This window comes from Lactuca serriola, chromosome 9 (assembly GCF_051521515.1).
Source record: "Lactuca serriola cultivar US96UC23 chromosome 9, Lser_US96UC23_V15, whole genome shotgun sequence".
NCBI classification, from domain to species: Eukaryota; Viridiplantae; Streptophyta; class Magnoliopsida; order Asterales; family Asteraceae; genus Lactuca; species Lactuca serriola.
Genome location: NC_136416.1, coordinates 218,268,566 through 218,274,743, shown reverse-complemented (window position 1 = coordinate 218,274,743; position 6,178 = coordinate 218,268,566).

The following is a 6,178-nucleotide window of genomic DNA, read 5'->3' as shown; positions in this document are numbered from 1 at the left end:
TAGAAATCCTCTTATGGAAGCAAGAACCACAAACGCCGTGCCTCTAAAGGTTCACATCCAACACAAGCAAGAAGGATATTATGGAGAAGGGAGGGAGGAGGGAAGAATTTTGGCCAACCCCTTGGGAAATAATGAGTGCCGAAAATCAAAGGCCTAGGGGCGTTTATATAGTACAACAAGGAAATAGATAACCCTAAAATCAATATAATAATATTATTTTGAATTGGTAATTATCTAACTTCCTAATTATATCGTCCAATGATAATTCTAGAACCCTATAGGCCTCCTAAAAACCATCCAAGCCTCTAGGAAGGTTCTAGAGTGCCTCTTGTTCAACTATTATACAATCTGTACTTTTAATGAATTCCATTAATCCCAAAATTAATTCCAACTAATTTCTGATTAATTATTAATTTAATATTACTATTTCTAATTAATATATTATTCTCATAATATATTAATAAATTATTTATTTCAATTTATTAATCAAATAATAAATCAACCTATCTCTCCAAAAATTATCCCGTCCAATTGCTAGGTTTGAGGGAAACCCAAAAGGATTGTGCTACTATCAATTCAAGTTCATACCAATTATAGTTATGGGCTTAGACACCTAATCCAACAGTCTCCCACTTGGATAATCCTGTAACTATGATTGCTAGTAAAACTTCTAAGCTGATCACCAAATTGTAGATTCCAAAAGCTACTATCAAACTCTGACTGAGTCAACACCAAATCACCGAGGGCCCCAAAGATATCGATTTTACCATTAGGGAAAAGGATCTCATAAATTGTAACTTATATGTTTGCACTATTTACTCATCAAATCATGCAAAACAATACGTTTTATAACATCAAGTTACTGATGAGTTTACATAGCATCAATGCACAAATGACTTGTAAAACACAACTCATATATCTCCGTTTCGAGATTATAAGATATTATTGTCTTAGAATTAATCGTGATAAATTCCATGAAGTAATTCTCTGAGTGTGGGATAATCCAATACTTAAATATCCATTTCAAAGTACTCATGAACGTTGCAGCAATACCATTGCTATGTCTAAAACTCTTTAGACAATCTACAATCTAATTCATAACAGTCTTAATTCACTACTTATTTCCAAAAATACGAACGACTGTGGAATTTTGAATAATCGAATTATTCAGGAAGTAAAACATGCAAAATGAAACACAATAATAAATAGTTGACAAAAGGTAGTAAACAAACTCATAACTAATTTTCTATTATTTAATCACCAAAATTCAATTACATTTACTTTGTTACAAGTTTCAAACTAACTATCTAACTACTAAAACTAAAATCATCTCTCATACTAATGCTCCTAGCATGTTGGACGTCTTTAACCCTACTCAGACCCTTTGTGAGTGGATCTGCAGGATTCTATTCAGATGATACCCTCTTCACTACCAGGCGACCTTCTTCTACCCTATGTATGATGAAATGGTATTTTCTGTCGATATGTCTTGATTTGCCATGATCTCTTGGATCCTTTGTCAAGGCACCCCGCCTTTATTATCACAAAGAATTTCCATTGGCTTCTTGATGGTTCGCACAAATCCAAGATCCCCGATGAAGTTCTTCAACCAAATTGCCTCCTTTGATGCTTTGCTTGCCGCTATGTACTCTGAATCACATGTAGAATCAGCCACTGTCTCTTGCTTGTAGCTTTTCCAAGTAACTGCTCCTCCATTTAAGGTAAACACACAACCAGATTGAGAACGGAAATTTTATCTGTTTGTTTGAAAGTTGGCATCACTATACCCAGCTACGTATCATTTCCACAAAGTACTAGGAACTAGTACTTAGTCCTTCGCAGATACTTGTGAATATTCTTAACTAATATCCAATGAGCTTTACCTGGGTTTCCTTGATAACGACGGACCATGCTCAAAGCAAAGGACACATCAGGGCGAGTACATGTCCTAGCATACATGATCGATCCAACGACATAATCATATGGAATTTGAATCATTTCTGCTATCTCTGCATCAGTACTCTGAATCTGAGTCTTACTCAATTTGGTATTACTCTGGATGGGCAATTCTCCTTTCTTGGAATTTTCCATACTAAAATGTTTTAGCACCTTTTCCAAGTATGTACTTTGACTAAGTCCAATTAGTCTTTTTCACATGTCTCTTAGAAGTCTTATCCCTAGAATATAAGCAGCCTCTCCCAGATTCATCTTGCAAAGTTGGAATATCATTTCCTATAAGAAGTATGTCATCAACATACAACACTAGGAAGTTTACTATAATCCCATTAGATTTGACATATACACAAGCCTCATCTTCACTTCTAGAGAAACCAAACTCTTTGACTATCTCGTCAAAAAAAAGATTCCATCTGCGAGACGCTTGTTTCAATCCATAGATGTATTTCTCAAGCTTGCACATTCTATTGGGAAACTTTGCATCAACAAAACCCTCTGGCTAACTCATGTAAATAGCCTCAACCAACTTCCCATTAAGGAAAGCAGTTTTAACATCTATCTGTGAAATTTCATAATCATGAAATGCAGCTATGGCAAGCATTACCCAATTAGATTATATCTTAGCCACTAGTGAGAAGGTCTGATCATAGTCAACCCGTGGGTTTGAGTAAAGCCATTCACAACAAGCGTATCCTTGAAAGTGTGCACTTTTCCATCCATGTCAGTCTTCTTCTTGAAGATCCATTTTCAGCCAACTGTCTTACGACCTGGTACATTATCAACCAAATTCCAAACTTGGTTGTCATTCATGGACTTGATCTCGCTGTCCATTGCCTCTTTCCATTTGGCTGCCTCAAGGCATGCCATTGCTTCCTTATAGTTAGCAGATTCATCCAAATTTACCAATGTACTATCACTGATAAACATATCACCATCTATAGTAATATGAAACCACAGAACTCAGGTGGCATTCTAACTCTACTGGAACGCCTAAAAGGTAATGAATCATCAACTTGTTCAACTAGAATCTCTTCATCTGGTTGAACCAGAGCGTTTTCAGACGTTCCTTCATCGTTTGATTCTTGAATCTGTTCAAGATCAATGGTACTCCCACTGTCCTCTTTGCATATGATCTCTCTCTTGCGAAAGACTCCTCTTTGTGCTACAAAGATCATGTTCTCACTAGGTCTATAGAACAAATATTCTAACGAATTATGTGGATAGCCGATGAAAATACATCTCTCACTTCGAGATTCAATCTTGTCATGAGTCTATTGTCCAATGAAAGCTTCATATCCCCAAACCTTGATATGTGCTAACGAGGGAACCCTCTCTGTCAACATCTTGTGAGGTGTTTTGGCAACCTTCTTATTTGGGACAAGATTAAGAATATGGACGACAGTCTCTAAGGCATACCCCCAGAACGAAAATGGAAGAGAAGCTCGACTCATCATGCAACAAACCACGTCCAACAAGGTTTCATTGCGCCTCTCAGCTACACCATTAATTTGTGGTGTCCTATGAGGCGTCAATTGTGAAACTATTCCACATTCCTTGAGGCAGTCGTAGAAATCGATACTAAGATACTCTTTGCCTCTATATGATAAGAGCATCTTTATCTTCCTGCTAATTGATTCTCGACTTCATGTTCAAACTCTTTGAATTTTTCGAAGGTTGTGACTTATGCTTAATTAAGTACATATAACCATATCTTCTATAATCATTAGTGAAATTCACATAGAATCGATTTGCATCCCTTGTGATGGATCTGAAGGGCTCACACACATCTATGTGTATGAGGTCCAACAAACCTTCACCTCTTTCATAAGATCCAGCGAAAGGTGATTTTGTCATCTTACCCAAAAGACAAGATTCTCATGTATCATCCGACCTCAAGTTAAATGATTCCAACACTCCATCCATTTGGATTTAGGCGATACGTTTCTTGTTAATGTGTCCAAGACGACAATGTCAGTAGACGAATAAATTTAAAATAAACTATTGTTTAAATTTTCTACATACATCACAGTTTCATACACACCATTACAAGGTAAAGCTCCAAAATAAAAAAAACACCATTTTTATAAGCAGAAAGATAAGCATTCTCATTATTAAAAAAATCTCTAAAACCTTGTTTTAACAATGCATGAAAAGAAATAATGTTTTGTGTCATTTCTAATTAGTAGCAACCATTTATCAAATCTAAATCAACGCCATTACTAAGCACTAGACTATAAAATCCAATCTTGGTGAAAGGTGAAGATCGCCTATTCCCCATGATCATGTTCATTCTACCGTGATCCACCTCCTCGCTTCTTCTTAGCCCCTACAAATCAGAACAAATGTGAAATCCACATCCTATATCAAGGACCAAAGAACGAGAAGATGATGATTTATTAGATACGATAGTGTATATACCTGCAGAAATCAGATTCACCTTGCCATCTTTAATGTCTTGTAGATACTTTGGGTAGCTTCGTTTCAATGAGTATTTTCGTCGCTGTAAAAGCAAGTGGCCTCTTTGGGATCAGAGACGGGAGGAGCATCAAAACTAGATTTACCTTTAGGTCCATTGTTTAACGACCTAACTTGAGACTTTCCCTTCTGGTTTTGCTTTGGAGGACCTTTCCTCTTCTTCCCCTTCCTTTGACCAATGGCCAGAATAGGAGCACTAGCAGGAGTGGAGGCAATACTCTTTCCCTTCATCCCTGTTTCACCTGTTCGCAGGAGGTTATGCAATTGAGCCAAGGTGGTCTCATTGTTGTCCAGATGATAGGTCAAGATGAACTAATCAGACCAACTTGGTAAGGAGTTCAAGAATATGTCAATAGGCAACTCCTCATCAAAATGCACATTAAGCCTAACAAGGCGATCCATGTATCGTTGCATCCTTTACATGTGGCTGCTAAAAGACTCTCCCTCTTTCATTTTGCTTGCTATGTGGGACTTTACCACCTTGTACTTTTCTTGACGAGCTCGCTTATGGTACTTGTTCATCTCGTATGGCCAGTAATTCTCATAAGATCTTTGCAACTCAGGAGTCATGGTGGCTACCATGATGCAAGCAACTTTTTTCGCATCATTGTAGTGCTTTTTGTAGGCGGCTAGCTCTTCAGGAGTGGCCTTCTCTTCGTTAATCTCATTTAGTTCTTTTTTAAGGACATAGTCTGTAATACCTTGGTATTCGGGTACCTTTAAATCCATCCTTATGGTTTTAATTCATGTCATTTTGGGCCTTGTAATTGAAGGAAGTAGCCATGAGAAGCCCTAGTGGCAATACTGTAATTTGGGGTAGGAGGAGTACGCTAAGCGTACGTGCGGGTACGTTGGGCGTACTTATATCTAGAGGAATCCCTGAGTTTTAGGTTTTTAGGGGTATTTAAACATCCTTATGGCTCATTTATCCCCACAATTTTAGCCTCCAAAGCCTTAGATTCGTTCTTACAAAACCCTAGCCCCTTCCAGTGTGATTTGAGCCTTAAAGTGTGTTCTTGGTGTGTTAGAGGGAGGAGAATTTGCATGAAGAAGCCTTGAAGTGGAAGTAAGCTTGTGGATCTGGGATCTTTGCCCCTTTGTGAGCTTCAGAAGCTATAAAGTGTATACCTTTATGTTTTGGTTTTTAGATCCTATATGTGGAAGTTTTATGTTTCTTCTCTTGTCCCTAAGGTCCCATTCTATGCATGGTTGGTTATTGACGTTTTGAGTTGTCCTTCCAAACCCTAGGAAGGGTCCTAAGCCAAAAAATGAGGTCACAATGGCTAGAATTTTCTCATGCATCTTGTAGAGGGTCTTAATGGATTAAGACCTTGTATTAAGGACTTTATGGACGTGCAAAGTCATAAAGTTGGAGACTTTATGACCTTAGGGTGCATTTGGACCATAGATTCGGGCTTAAATGGTTAAGCCATTAAGCACTTAATGAGGATTTGAGGTATGCAAGGTTATGCCCCGCGTAGGTGGGAGTACGCCCCACGTACTCGGTCAGCCACCACATAAGTTGGTCAATGTGATGCTTCACATACGCTTAGCGTGCCTCTAGGTTACACCCTGCATACTCGCATGAGTCAGCCCTTATTGAGTTGACTCGGCTGGGTTGACTCAGTTGGTTTAGTGGGTTAGACCATTTGACTTTGACCAGTTTACTTTGAGTTTGACCAAGTTTAACTTTGAGGGCATTTTGGTTATTTTGAGATTTTGATGGAATTGGTCACTTGGAGGATGT